Below are 14486 nucleotides of genomic sequence, written 5' to 3' on the forward strand. Positions count from 1 at the left end.
TGAGGATCTGACATATATAAACTGAACACTTTACACGAGTTGTCTACTAAAAAAAGTTGACATTGTACAGACAAGTCAGTGAGTACATGTAAATAGAAAAATACATATTTGTACATACCAAGAAGTTTTAAACTCATTTTTATGAAAAGTAAGTATAAATATCACAAAGAAGCTGCTGAATAATGGAAATGAGACTATCTGAAATTAAAAAAAAAAAAAAAATCTTCTTGAGAGAAGAATAAAAACAACCAGGACTGTCCAATAGTCATATCCTTTTGACGGCTTTACTGTAAAATGCAAGTAACTTCTGAACTGGATACAGTAGTATATAGTATAGCGTAGTACAAGAAATAAGCATTAAAGTTATAGACTCCTCACCAAAATTATCTGGAAAAAAAAAAGACAATTTTTGCCTCTTCTTCAGGGAATCTACTCATAGTACAGTAAAATATCACATATTTCCTGTAGTTTCAGTACTCAATACAGGCTTTCTTGAAGAAATAAAGGAGTGTGTTTCCTACTACTTAACTTTTCTCATGATTATTTTAACTTCATTTGCCACTAAGTCAGCTTGCAAAATTCATAGCTTTAAGTAAGTGCAGAACTTGTATATTTTTGACAAATTACTCTGTTACAGTGCCTTTCCTTTCTTGTTCCTCATAGTAAACTTAGTTTCATTTTATTCTTTTTTGCTAAAGTGTCTACTTCTGACAAACCACAGTTTGAAAAATAAGTATTTGATCATTTGGAAGCCAAGCCTGAAGCAAAGATAGGTCACCCAAGAATGAATCTATGTTCCAAATTAGAATGCAAATTTTTCTCCTTTAAATATTTCACTTAATATCTCTAAAATTTCACTAAAATACCTTTAAATATCTCACTAAAGAAACTGTTTTCTTACTCAATCCAACAGGTGTACAAGAGAGTATGAAAGAAATATTTAAGAAATGGTTATTTAATTTTCTAGCTGCAGATTTTCCCTACTAAGTACTACCTAAATTAACATCTACAAGAGACATGGACATACCAGAGAAATCCAATAAAGGAGCATAAATAGAATTGAGGCAAAAACATATCTACTCCTAGGAAGAACTGATAGTGCTGGGATTGTCTATCATAGAGAAGAGTAGGCTTGGGGCAACTTCATCTATTTGTCCAAATACCTAAAGGTTGAAAGAAGATAGAACCAGGCACTTACCATTGATACATGATAAAGGACAACAGGTATAAGCTGAAAATAGAGATTCTGTCGAACAACAGGAAACTCTGAGGGTGGCTCTGGCACAGGTTGCTCAGAAAGATAATGGAGTCTCCTCCTTGGAGATCTTCAAAAGCCACCTGGATGTGGTCATAGATTCATAGATTCATAGATACATTAGGTTGGAAAGGACCTACAAGATCATCTAGTCCAACCATCCTCCTATCACCATCCCTACCCACTGAACTACTAAATCAAATCCCTTAGCACCTCATCTAAACGCTTCTTGAACAGCACTAGGGATGGTGCCTCAACCACCTCCCTAGGCAGGCCATTCCAGATCCTGAAAAAATGTTTCCTCAGGTCTAATCTAAATCTTCCCCGGCGCAACTTGTGGCCATTCCCTCTCATCCTGTCATTATTTATCAGGGAGAAGAGGCCCACCCCCTCCTCACCACAACCCCCCTTCAGGAAGTGGTAGAGTGCAATAAGGTCTCCTCTGAGCCTCCTCTTCTCCAGACTAAACAATCCCAGCTCCCTCAGCCGCTCCTCATAAGACTTGTGCTCCAGACCCCTCACCAGTTTTGTTGCCCTTCTCTGAACACGCTCCAGGGCCTCAATGTCCTTCTTGTAGTGAGGGGCCCAAAACTGAACACAGTACTCGAGGTGCGGCCGTACCAGAGCTGAGTACAGGGGGATGATCACCTCCCTGCTCCTGCTGGCTACACTATTTCTAATACAGGCCAGGATGCTGTTGGCCTTCTTGGCCACCTGGGCACACTGCTGGCTCATGTTAAGCCGAGCATCAACCAACACCCCCAGGTCCTTTTCCTCTCTAAATCCTTTTCCTTTTTGACATAGGTGCTCTGCTTTGGATGGCAGAGATTGGAGCAATCAACCTCCAGATTTCCCTTCCAACCTCCCACGTCAACTGATTCTGTGAAAAAGCTTCATTTTTTTCTCACCAATTACACAGTGAATCTACAAGGCTATACCAGAATCCATATAAGCTTAAATGATGAATACACTACATCTGAAAAGCAAATTTTACTTCTCTTTTTATTTCTCTTGCTAAAGATTCTTTTAATGTTCCTATTGCACTTTCCCACTATATCCCTTTTCTCAAGCAGAGGAATGCTTACTGCTAATAATGGAGATATTGGTTTATGCAAGTGGGGAGAACTTTTTCTCCTGAAGCCACTGAAGCAGTTTCTCCATAGCTGAAATGCATGCCTGTAGGGAGGATGAGACACCTGCTATATACTGTTAAGGATAGACAGAAAATTAATCCACCATTTGTTCCTCTCCACCTTTCCAGGTCATTACTGCCAGTCAGTTGGCATAATATGGTGGTAAACTCTGTACAAACTTCTGCCCCATGGGCTCTTTTCACTTGATGCTGTCCAGATTTTGGAATAACTGATTGCTGTTCAGGTCAACATTATATGCCTCCTCCAGCAGAGCTAATTCCCTCGGATACTGGATACCTCGCTCCTTGATGGCCCACTTAATTGGCTGACATGTATATCATCTCTGTAGGGATCATTTTCCTTCATAGTTGACAGGAGTTGCATCCAGAGGGGAAGAGATTTTTATTTTTTGCAATCACTTTGTGAATGCCCCTTTCCCTTGAGAGGGATCCCAGCTACCTGACTTCCATACCCACTAACCTAGGTTACTGTCTCTGTTATCCCAGAACAAAAACAGCCAGATGATAATGGTCCTGCCTGGATGACGACTGAAGTCTTGTATATTTCGTAGCCTAGCTAGGAACAAGCATCAAGTGGTTACTGACAACCTCTGACCCTCCTTCTTATTCTTACGATAGCTCTGGTATGGAGCAGACTTCCTCATCTTCTTTTCTCAGGGGTTAGGTCAGATCCAGAGGCATTTTCTTCCTTTTGAGAGTGTAGAATAGTCTTGAATGGATCTTGACAGATGCAGGCCAAACCCCAGCACAGTGCCAGGATCAGGGCATACCTTTTTAAAACATTCAGTCAGCTTTTTTGGATTCTGTGCTTGTTCAGGGGTGAGTTCCAGACATTTCAGAGGTGATAATCATGACAGATACCTGCCAATATCCTCTCACCCATCTTGCCACTCACAACCATCTCTACTCAGGGTATATCTCTCAGTGGTATTTCTGAATAGCTTTTCAACCATAAATAAAACTGGAAACATATGCAGAAGACAAAGCAATATAATCAGGCCTGTCTGAATATACCAGGTACATTGAGTGTTATTGTTAAGAATTTCTACAGTAAGGATCCCAAAGTGCAAGAATGATGGCACAACTACACTCTTATTAAACATTTGTTTGATTTTCTTACATTTATTATCCATATTTATATCCCTTCTATCAAATGCATTCTGTGCTTCATCACAAAATGACTGTTGTGTTCCATGAAGTACATGTACTTCTCTCGTCAGTTCTTCAAATGATGAACTGTTAAAAACATACCTTAATTTCTGTACTTTTCAGGAATTCAACTCATATCGTTCAAAATATCCTCTCTCTGTGTTTCTCAGTTTTTTTCGTGCTTCTTACAGAACAGACTTCTTCCCAATAGGATTCCTATTACTAAACTCAAGCAGTTGTTTTCACTCAGCTCCTCCTCTTTAGACTGATTGTTTAATAACAATCACTGCAGTTCTCTGACACCAAATATATATTTTACACTTTGTATTTCTTAATGATAATTAACCTGCACAATATGTTTACATCACAAAACTTCTTGAAATCATTACATTTCCTCAAATTTCAGTAGAAGTAACACATTTCTGACTAAGGGGGAAAAAGGGTACTTTTGGAAATATGTATGGCATACAGACTTGAAATCCATCTCATAAAAAGTTGAGTTTTATTTTTGTTGTACGTTTTCCAGTGGCCAATAATGTCATGTAAATAACATACACCTCAGATTCAATATGATTCTATCCTTTTTCAGTCTTGTGTCTTGAATTGTTTCTCAGTATTCCCTGCTAGATTAAACAAACACATTTATTTTTAACTAGAATTATCATTTAATCTCCTCTTTGATAACTTCTAACTGATAGTACTATGTCCAGTTCTGGGGCCCCCAACACAAGAAGGACATAGAGCTGTTACAGCAGGTCCAGAGGAGGGCCACAAAGATGATCAGAGGGCTGAAGCACCTCTCATATGAAGACAGGCTGAGAGAGCTGGGGCTTTTCAGCCCCAGAAGAGAAGAGAAGAATAAAAGGTTCCAGGGGGACCTTACAGCAGCCTGAAGGGCACCTGCAGGAAAGCTGGGGAGAGACTTTTTAAGGGTATGTAGTAACAGGATGAGGAAAAATGGTTTTAAACTGGAAGAGGGTAGATTTACACTGGATATTTGGAAGAAATTCTTTACTGTGATGGTGGCGAGACACTGCAACAGGTTGCCTTGTGGATGCTCCCTCCTTGGAAGCATTCAAGGCCAGGCTGATTGGAGCTTTGTGCAACCTGGTCTACTAGGAGGTGTCCCTGATTATAGCATGGGGGGTTGGAACTAGATGATCTTAAAGGTCCCTTCCAACCCAAACCATTCTATAATCCTATAATTCTATGATTTTAGAGTCAGACAGAGTATCCTACGAGCAAATCATATAAAAGCCAAAGGAAACATATTCTCTTTGCTCCTTCCAGACAGTCTATATACATTCAAGGTGTTTATACAAGAAAACATGCTATTGCTTTTCACAATGGCATTGGGATTTCATGCTCAACTCAATACCTACTAAGACTCATTTTTTTTCAGACTGCCTGGTTCCAAGGAGACAGCCATTCAGCCTTGCTCAGCTTGAGCAATGTATTAGTTTTCATTATGATGTAATGATTTCCTTTTTAAAAATACTGTGAGGTCATAATGATCTATACTTTTCAGGCAGCCTCTGGTGGATGACAATAATTTTAGAATTGCTGTCAATGACTGAAGATATCCTTCTGCACTTTCTTGGATTTCTTATGTTGTCACACATTACAAAAAATGATTGAAAGATTTTACCTCTATAACAAACATTTCAAAAAATGATTGAAAGATTTTACCTCTACAAAAAGAATGTCATAAACATCACAGTATATCCAAATGGAATAGATGCATACGGTAAACTATTATCTCTGGGAAAAAAAATAATGTTATAATTCATGTGAGGGATCAACTGAAAAATTAATTTCATGGTACGTGAGATCCTGAGCTACAGAAAATGATTAAGTACTACATATATGCGCCAATTTGACCTTAAGATATGAACTAGTGCATTAAGTCTATGCTGTGTACCCTGTAATAGTATTTAACATCAATCCATATCCTACATGAAACATAGTTAACATCACTAAAGAAAGTTAACTGCTGTGGCACAGGGATGCACAACATAAATGGATATGTTTGTAAGATTTTATCCACCTTCGGGTCCTACAGACATTTTCAAAATCCCACAGCCGTGCTCCTTCAACTTATAAGGAAATCTGCCTTTTCATATCAGGAATAAAAATGTCCCTTCACGATTCAAATTATGTACATGCCCAGTGACAGAAATTTATCTAATTCATTAGGGGAATTAATTAAGATAATTGGGAAACAAGGAAAGAGAATGTATTAGGAGAACAAAGAACCAACTCATCATTTAAGATTCACAATATAAAGGAATGCAAAAGTATTCTCCCAAATTCTTTTCACTCCTGAAATCTTTTCCTAAGGACACAGTCATGAAAATGTTTTTCTAGCCCAGAAATGAGAGAAAATATAAACTAGAAGGTAAAAATCTCTCATCAAACAGGCAACTATATACAAATGGATATTCAGACTTCCATGGTTGTACATATGGCAGACAGAAAACAAGGCATCTACCCTTGCCTTTTAGTAGCACTTACAGAACAGTAAAAATGTAGTATATCTGAATACTAAGCATGCAATACTAAAAGAAAAAATAATAAAATAAAATAAAATAAAATAAAAGTTTATCCTTTATAATAATTCCTAGTATTTTCAAAACGCAATAGGACGTTGATGGACAAAGGACTGGTTGTGAGATCAGACCCTGAAAATGGTGGTCAGTGGCTAAAAGTCCAGGTGGAGATCAGTGACTAGTGGCATCTCTCAAAGGACCAATCACAGAATCATAGAATTGTAGGGGTTGGAAGGGACCTCTAGAGATCATAGACTCCAACGCCCCTGCAAAGCAGACTCCTGATGCTCTTTAATATCTTCATGACATTGGAACTGAATGCACCCTCAGCAAGTCTGAGGATGATGCCAAGCTGTGGGATGCAGTCAATACACACGAGGGACAGGATGCTATTCAGACTGAGTCAGGAAGAGACAGGATGCCTAGTCAGGCTGAGCACTAGGCTCACAAGAACTTCACGGTGTTCAACAAATATAAGCACAAGGTCTCGCTCTGGCATTGTACCAATCTTCACCATCAATACCAAATGGGGGACAAAAGGATTGTCCCCTGTTCATTGCAGAGGAGTTGGACTGGATGGCCTTTAAGTGTTCCTTCCAAATCACAAGATTCTGTGATTCTATGATCTCACCATAGACAGATTTTGATTCAAAACTAGAGCTGAAAAAAATACTTTTAGCATGGTATGTATTACAACTTTGGAGATCTTGAAATTTTGCAGAATGCTTTGGAAATAAGCACATGAATAAAATGTTTAGAAAGTAAAATTCCTATTTAATATTGGCATTTAATAATAATTAATAATTTATAGGGGAATCCAATGAACAAGTCTAACTTGTAACTGAAATTATTTTTTCCATAACAATAAGTAAGACAACCAGAGCATAAATGTAATGTCATCTGTTTACAAATAAATCAGAATTCCCAAATCAGTATTTTTTTTTTTTTATTTTTTATGTATGTGAAAATTCACAGTGGTTAAATATTACTGGACAAAAACTATACATAATCCACAGAACTTCATATAACAGAGCAGGTTTGAGAACTGAATCTAGCTCAAGGGTTAGCTTTAATTACTTGAGCAGATCACACTGATTTCAAAGAAGATATTCTTATAATGAGTGCCTAGTATACTTTCAATAAAGAACCCAAGAGAACAGTTGTGGTTTTCCTTTCCCTTCAAACTCTCCAGCAGATGTTGGGTTTGACTTCTCATTGTAAATACAAAGAAGACTTTATATCTTATTCAAAAATAATAATAATAATAATAATTGTAGGAATTTGTGCTTTTTTCTAAAGTAAAAAACATAGGCAATAGACTTTGCCAGAGTTTAATTAGAACTAAGAATACTTTGAAGAAGGCACAAAGATGAACAAAACTACGAAGCATTCAAAATAATTTTGATACTAAGTGTTTTATTAGATACATGTTATCTATAAATTTCAAGAGCAAAAGGGTGGAATTCATGATGTTAAATTCAGGAAAAGTTAAGAACAAGATCTGTCGTAAAAATGTACGTAGTGCAGCAAACTGTAGGTATATGCACTGAAGGAATTGACATTTTAATATTACTCAAAAGAAGAACTTAGTAACAAAGGAAAGAGAAAAAAAAATCTCATTCTGAAATTCCATTAGCTGAACTTTACTCGCTATGTTACTCAGGAAAATTTGTGGGTAAAAATATGCTAACACAGTTCCATTCTTTTGTCTAATAATAAGATAAACTTCACAAGGAAAGGCTGATCAAATCACATGAAGGCAAAGAAAATTAAGCTACTTATCACATTAAATCAATAAAGTAAAAACTGCAATATCTCTACTAGCATTTATTGTAATATTCATACAAGTATATGCTACCATATTATACTATCAGATATAAATTGATTAGATAGGGTTACAGATATGTATACTATCTATCTTTCTAACATGGCAAGAACATGCTAATCCTTGTGATACAGATTTATTCTTTTATTATAGAAGCATCATTTTTAGAATTTCTATATTCTATGGTAAATACTTATTGATTTTAAGTAAATTCTAAGAACTTCACTCGTCTCCACAATTTCTTTTTACAGTACATTCTTTTAGAATTTACCTATCTCTAAGTTATTTCATTTTGACAGGAATATAATACAACTTTCATAGTTCCAGTTCATGCCAACTGCTCTCTTTAATTTATGAATGAGACACATTTCCTACGTGCAATGTACTTCAACTGTTGTTCATCAATAATTCAAAAGGTTTATTGTAATTTTTCTTCAGAGATCAATAGAAATGTAAAAGGTATTTTGCTTTAATTTTGTTTTGTAATGAAAGCACAGTTTCATGATAAATATATATTACAGTGTCGTTCTTTAAAGGAACCAACCTGAAAATACTGTTTTCAGTGCAACAAGCAACAGAAATAGTTCTCGGTGTACATAAATTTCAAAACTGCAGCCACACTCATGTTTAACATTTGACAATTTTTCATTTTATTTCCAAGTCAACCTGTCTGATAGAGAAGAACTTTGAGAACTGTTTCATTTCAGTAGCCATGCTGAATCAGTAGTTTATCAGGGCAAAAGTAATACAGAGAATTCTCCACTTAGTAACTGAAAATTTGAACAAATATATTTAACTAGCCAATCACATAATCACAGAATCTCCTGAGTTGGAAGGGATCCACAAGGATCATCAAGTCTGCCATGTTTCGTTCCTAGCAGAAATTTGGACTAGGAAATAAAGAAATAAATTCTAGTCACACAGAATCACAGAGCATTATAAATCTGACATCCAAGCCTGATTTTCAGTTTATTAGGCTCAGAAAAACTCAAAAAAACTCAAATCTTACTGTCACTCTTAGTTTATGCATAAGTCTACTCTTCTCTATGTATTCAATCCTACGTCTTCAAAAAATATGGGGGACATCCAGACATTGAATCTAATTTCTATAAAATTAAAGTCTGAAATACATTACAGATATTTTTCTTCTACCTATAGGCAATATTTTCTAATTCTGGAACACTGTAGTGAGACCAGAAAGAGTGGCTTTCCCTCAAGAATATATAAACTGGGGTCTGTTTTGAGTTTTGAATTGCCTACCATGCCATCAATGAAATTTATTCCGCACATTCAGGCAAAGTAGTAACAGTAGTATGGCTTTAGAATAGAAAAAAAAACCAAACAAAAACATGCTATTTACATCCAAGAAAGTTTTGAGAAGACAGCAGTTTAATCTTGGCCCGCAGTATTGGATTATATTTACGGAGACTAGAAAGCACAAGCAATATGCCCTGCTTTATCACAGCAGGTAGGAAGGGATAACAGGTACAATTCTACAGAAGCAAAGGAGGGAGAAATCACTTTTCTACTGACATTTTTGGGAACAAGTTCTTTCTAAAAACAGTTCCATAGTGTTCTTTGATCTCTTCGTTACAGTCAGTGCCCAAAGTGGACAGCTGTGACAAGACTTTGCACCGAGGTTTAACAAAAGTATTATGTAAGTATATTTAGCTTTTTCATTCTTATTTCTATGATATTCTAGAAATATATGTGCTGATGTGATGACTGAAAAAGAGAGAAAAATGCTGAATTTTTATTTGTTTATTTTTAGACTTTCATAATACGATCTAAGAACAGCACTAACTTTAGTTTGTGGAGGCTTTTTAAACTACTTTTATATAAGATAGCAAGTCAGAATTCGAATATACACTACTGGTGTCATTGTAAATTCCTACACAGCTTACCTGCAAAATTAGTATTTATACTTAAAAACTTCACAATTTTATATTATTCTAAGAATAATTATAGAATTCTATCATTTAGATATTCTGTATGTATGAATACTATTACCCGATGTACATCATGAAAAGTAACTTTTTAAGCTACTGCAGAAAAAGAAATCATTTACTTCAGAAAAAAATGACAGTGAATATAAGCTTTCCTAAAAATTTAAAAAACACAAATGCTCTAGTGTACTTTCACTTTCATCAAAGAGGACTCAAACTGCTATAAGTAGGACACATGTAAAAGTGTTTTTTTAATTAGAAATAGGAAGATACTTGAGAATGTCTAACTGAAAAACATTTACTTAAAAGCCAACAAAAGCTATAAAAACATGCATTTACTAAAAACTGTATTGATAAGAGTAAGGAAGTTCCAAAAGCAGTTTAGACTTACTACTACTATACTATACTAGTTACTACTACTACTACTATATAAATTAGCTTGTAATTTCAAGTGTATTCCTAAAATTTAGAAATTCTTGAAGTTTAGGGAAAATAAAAACATGCAAAAGTTCTTACAGAAACAAGCAACAAATTTAAAGATTGAAAATCTATTCATGAAAACTAAAATAAAAGTGAGAACTTTATGTGAACAGTAGTTAAATCAGTAACTTATCATATATGAAAACAAATAATCAATTTCTTCTTGTTTCAGTAACTGAATAATGCTAAATTAGTTATTACTCATATCTGAATACCATAAAAAGAATGAAGCTGCAGTGCTGAATTTGCAGATGCAGATCCTAATTCTGAGCTCTTCTCTGACAGACTGTGCTGTAAACAACAGTCAAGAGAATACATAGAGCCAGAACCATACTTTAAAAATAAAAACGCTTTCTCTAGCTCTTTTCTCCTTTTTGTGATTTCACCTATCTGTATTTGAGATAATCCATCAGATTAGTGTGTCTTAAAAGCAAAAAAAAAAAAATTTCATTAAAAAAGCTTAGTACAAAGTTGGGAGAAAGACATGTTCTTTTGTCACCGGTTTGCGGGACAGTTCGACCCGGTACCGTGACAATTGAGGCAGGGGACCCACGGGCCCACACCCCGGGGAAGGGGAAGGGGAAAGGGAAAAAAGGAGAAGGGAGATGGGCCCAGGAACAAAACAGTGGCAACGATCTGAGGAGGAAAGCTAATTTACTAAATAAGATATCAGAAAGGAAAATAACACAATATAATATAATATATTTGGAATTGAGGCAAATGAATCAAATAAAATGAGCAAGAGAGAGAGTGTCCGATAAACCGAAGGCCTTACGCTAACGCTGAAGGCGGACGGCTGCAACAAACACCCACTGCCGAGCTCGGTCCCGAAGGGAAGAGAGAGTCCCGTGACTGCAGACAGTTTTTATCTTTCCCTCTGAGCGTAAACACGTAAGAACGCAAAGCATCGCAAAGTCCTCTGGGGAATGGAGTTCTTCTTCTCTTCTGAGACAGGCATACCTGGAACTATCGATGGTCCACGGAGCTGGAACATTAACTCTTCAACTCCAAATGCACTACATGATGTTATGATGTGGAATACCAGTACCAAAAATCACAAAACCATGACATCTTTCAAAACTCAAAGAAAACAGAAAACACAACAGACAAAATAAAATTTCGGAGGAATTTCTATAACGCATTCGTAAAAAATCCCTTGGCTGAGCTGCAGCTAAAATGTATAGATGCTTCTAAAATACCAAATCAGCACAGTTTGAAGAATGCATCTGAAAAATTTTACTTAAACCTTGACTTTATCTTCTCCAAAGGACCTGTCAGTGGCTGACTAGTTGAATCATTCCTGTCCTTCAAGATCCAGGTCTTCTAGTGAAGCAGCTTTACACAGGCTCTTTGCAAATGTTGATGGCATTCCATTAAGAAATGTGTCTTCTCTTTGCCATCAACCTGAGAAACACTGAGAACTGACACAAAAGATCCTTTAATACTTTTCAGCAAAGACCTGTGAGAGGCTGCAACATCAGTAAGATAAACACTAAGGGCAACCTGTCTATGATCTTCCTTTTTTGTTCAATATATTTGGTCTGAACTTGTGTGACAAGAGTGATAACTGTGGCTTAAAATTAATTTGCACTACTCTGCTATAAGTAATACATACACTTTTAAAAAAAATCAGTCACCTAGTGATAGAAATGAATGAAGTGGGGAATAAATCTTATTGGAAAATGAAGTCCTGGATTTTCCAACCATTTTTTTCTGATGCTTTACTAAGAAACTAAGGAAATGCTAAATCCCTTAGCTTCTACATTAAGTATCGGCTCCAGCTGTGATTTCTATACACTGATTGCAAAATATAACTACTGTACTTCTGAACAGACGGTCTTGACTCAGTGTTGATGCGAATCCTTGGAGAATGCAAGCTTTGATTCTTACATGTGCAGACACTTGAAAGTCATTTTGCAGAAATATGCATAGAATTGCTTTTGCAGAAACAAAACAAAGCAAGAAATCTACATTACTGCAGAGTCTGTAAGGCTAAAGAAAAAAAACCAACCAACCAAAAAAAAAAAAAAAACAAATCAAAAAAGAAGAAATAGCATTACTAAGTCTAAAAAACAGAAAAACAGACATAAATGTATCTGTGTGCAGATCTTCAAGAAAAATACACAGAATTATGTATGTACATATATTCAGAAAATCAACAGATGCCAGACAGTTCTTAGGTTGTATCAACTGTAAAATGTCTCAGAATGAACATCTGGAACATTTAAATCTTAAATCCAGCACTGATCTTCTAGCATTAGATTCTCTGGGGATTATAATGAAGAACTGAGTGCATGAACATCTGCCCTTGTCTCCTAATGGATTGATTTTCTCAGCTAAATTCAGGTCACATGACATCTTGTTCAGGTCCATGATAGTAGTGTTTAAAGTTGCTAAAATGCTACACTTACCTTAGAACTAGCATCACTAGATTGCCACTGATATAGAATTACTCAAGAGCAAGATTAATTATAGGGCTTCATATGTGGATGCTTGCTAAATACCATTTCCACTGCAAGAACCTAAAACTCGTATGTAGTATTTCTTATGATAATAAAGAAATCTCACAAATAACTGCTTTAACAATCATTTCATCTGCCTGAATCATGGTTCTCTCACTAAAACATGTGTGGACCCTGCAGTGACTGTGTAGGTTCTTTACCTCTGTAATTTTCACTTGGCAAGTAGCCTAAGACTCTGCTTTAAATTTCCCACTTGGTAGCACTAGTATGGCACCTGAAGAGTAATTAGTTATAAGAAAGGGAATTTGAATTGGTTGCTGAGAAGGAAAAAAATGTGCATGCATAATAAAGATTTTTCCTTGAGTACCTGCAACACCATCTACTTATTTGTGCTTAGAATGCACCACCCTTTAAATAGACCGTTGACCAATCTTCTATTTGTTTTGAGACTTCCAAAAGAACAAAGTTAAATAAAATTAGTTTCTAAGACTATAATATTTCACTCTGAGTCAATCTTTCACATTACAGTGATACGTATCTTGATGCAAATTCTGCCTTTTTTTAAACAGTTTTTTGATAATCACCCTTTTTTTTTTCCTTTCTCCCATTACTTCCCTGCAGATACCTGAGGGGTAGTCTACTATAAAGACAAATCAAGAAGTTGTCTGAGAAAGTAGAATATTCTACCTCAATTACATATATAACTAAATGTGAAGTTTATACTGTCCATGAAACTTTGCATTACGATACTGTTTGCCAGACAAGCAGATCTCCATTGCTCCCAATGACCTTGAAAACCATTTTTGAAGAATTCATTACAAACACATAGTTATGCAAAATGAGTAACATAAATGAGTTTTTTCCTTCTCTAGAAATTAGCAGTTCCCCAGCACTAAGAAAGTGAAAAGTGCTGCTCCTGATACTGTTTCAGCCTTCTGTGCAAAAAAAGAAATGGAGAGAAGTTTGAGGGGGAGGGGATTTGATTTCTTTTTTAATGTCTGCCTCCTTCCAGCAAGTCCATCTGTTGTAGCACAATAATTCTGGAAGCAGGATGTGTGTGTGACCAACAGGAGACAATTACTGCAAAAGTGTTTGTTGATTCAGCTCTATAAAGGGCACGCCAATCACTACAGAACGAATAGAAACGAATTCCAGCTGAGTTGCTGCATATAGATTAACACAAAATACATATATAAAAATGAGAATGGGGAAAAGGAACAATAGTATGGGAAAGGATTAACCAGAAATGAAGTCTGAAGTAAAGAAAGAAGCTGTCATTTTTGGGACTCTTAAACAAATAATTTGTCAGTCTCTGTCTTCATAAATCACGTTCTATAGATTTCCACCTTGACAGAGAGAGCTAGGTTTAAACTGACATGGAATTGGTCTGAGTTCCCTCTGTAATAAAACTCCAGTTCCGTTAACCATTCTACTCCGAGGGAATATGAAGACAAGTGGTTTCTTCAGGAATGACAGCTCTTTATAGAATAGTGGGTCCTGGTTCAGGGGTATCAAGTTCTTATGAAAGTTCCTAGACCACACAAGATGAAGTGGAAATTCTCTTCACTGTTAATATGCAGGCGAAATATCACAATGAAAAACATTTGTACTCCAGAAGGTCTAATGAACTGGGTCAATAAAGTATAAGTAAAAAGGAATTAAAGTAT

General features: G+C 35.9%; 1 protein-coding gene across 1 annotated transcript in view; it reads right to left on the minus strand.

Moving 5' to 3' along the window:
* The window catches only part of CNTLN (centlein), a 194148-nt gene that overhangs the window by 44789 nt on the left and 134873 nt on the right, over positions 1 to 14486 (minus strand). The window lies entirely within an intron of this gene.

The sequence above is a fragment of the Cyrtonyx montezumae genome, unplaced genomic scaffold (genome assembly GCF_038088225.1).
Source record: "Cyrtonyx montezumae isolate F1298 unplaced genomic scaffold, pur_monq_1.0 scaffold_36, whole genome shotgun sequence".
NCBI classification, from domain to species: Eukaryota; Metazoa; Chordata; class Aves; order Galliformes; family Odontophoridae; genus Cyrtonyx; species Cyrtonyx montezumae.